The sequence below is a fragment of the Lipotes vexillifer genome, unplaced genomic scaffold (genome assembly GCF_000442215.2).
Source record: "Lipotes vexillifer unplaced genomic scaffold, Lipotes_vexillifer_v1.1 scaffold429, whole genome shotgun sequence".
Lineage (NCBI taxonomy): Eukaryota > Metazoa > Chordata > Mammalia > Artiodactyla > Lipotidae > Lipotes > Lipotes vexillifer.
In genome coordinates, this window is record NW_006784171.1 from 526,471 (window position 1) to 528,127 (window position 1,657).

Here is a 1,657-nt window from a genome sequence, read left to right on the forward strand (position 1 = left end):
CCTGCGAGCCAACTGCTGAAGCCCGCGCGTCTACAGCCCGTGCTCTGCAACGAGAAGCCACCACAATGAGAAGTTTGAGCACCACAACGAAGAGTAGCCCCTGCTCGCCACCAACTGGAGAAAGCCCACGCACAGCAACAAAGACCCAATGAGGCCGTAAATGAATGAATGAATGAATAAGAAAAAAACATATATAAAAAAAGAAACCGTGGAACTTTTTTTCATTAGCTTAAAATTCTTTTGGGAATCAGTGATATAAAAGTAGAGCTCAGAACTTTTAAAATTAAACTCTTCCCACCTAGTGTTTTGATACTGGAAAAAAAAAGCACACAAATTTGTTATTGAAGACTTTAAAGTTTTGTATGTACAAATGGTTTACACTGCTCTGCAGAGTCTAAAGTACTGTCCCACTATGGCCTTCTGTTATCTGGTTCTAACGAGAATTCTGCCTTCGATCAGAACTGAAACCCAGGTCTCATACGTTCATTGCAGGGGGAGTGAATCACCATGTGACAGCTGATGAGTAGGGAACAATTTCACGTATGAAAGATTATTATTAAATGTAGGAATCTGTTCTGGGATTTACAATCCAGATTTTAAAATTTCAGAAAACAAGTTAACAGTTTTGTCAAAAAGGGATTATTCCACTACCTTACTCACTAACAGCATAATTGTAACAACAACATATTAGTAAGTTTTTTTCTTGACTTGACTATTTAAAATAAAAGCTTGGTAAATAAAACACTAGGCGTCAAGGTAGAGTTTATGCTTGGTATACATTTGGTTACCTCCCCTCTTCTCCATGATGAAGAGAACCTGAACAGCAGTAACTTTCCCAGCAAGGGGGGCACGATCTCTCCTTCCAGCAGCCGAGGTGAGAGCATAGTGACAGTGTCGACCTCATAAGGCCACCCTCCCTGCACCCCAATTCAATCAGGGTGTGGACATTCAGGATCACTTGTCCAGCAGTCACCAAGGGAAAGAACCACCCTGCTGCCACACCCATGGTCCGTCCAGCGCCGGGGCCGCCACCCAGCGGAACGGGCGGAGAGAGTCTTATGAAAGTCGAGTACTGAATGAAAAAGTACATAGTTTACCCCCAAACTGTTACGTTTTAAACCCCAGACAGCACTGACTTGAAAACTGGCATCTATTTTAAGTTCTTCTACTGAGCTGGTAAATGAGCAGTGATCAAGATTCCTCACTTCAAAACAAAAACAAAACCCTCCTTCCCCCTCAACTTACTAGGATGTTGACGATAAACTCAAAACCACCACCTTGAACTCAGGAACACACAGACACAGAGCACCAACCGCAGGGTAGGGAAACACCCCCGGCATCCCATCTGCCCGCCAGGCACTAGGTTCAGATCTTCTATGTGACGTATGATTTCCTTGGCTTTTGGGAACTTACTGGGTAAAATGAGACACACTGCCAGTCGGCTTCAAGCGATATTTGAGTGCCACAGCAAGGTGTCTGACAGCACACTTTGTACAGTTGCAGAAAGGAAAAAAGAAAATGCCTCTCCCACTTATTCCGCGATAAACTGCCAACAGGGGAAAAACAAGTCCAAACCTCAGACTGCAGACCCAGGGAAGAAGCACCAGCACCGGCTGCAGCTGAGCTCCGCCCGCGGGACATGCGCAAGGAGACCCGC

The 1,657-nt window shown here is 45.0% G+C and overlaps 1 protein-coding gene across 2 annotated transcripts in view; it reads right to left on the minus strand.

Moving 5' to 3' along the window:
• The window catches only part of LPIN2 (lipin 2), a 57,781-nt gene that overhangs the window by 25,636 nt on the left and 30,488 nt on the right, over positions 1–1,657 (minus strand). The window lies entirely within an intron of this gene.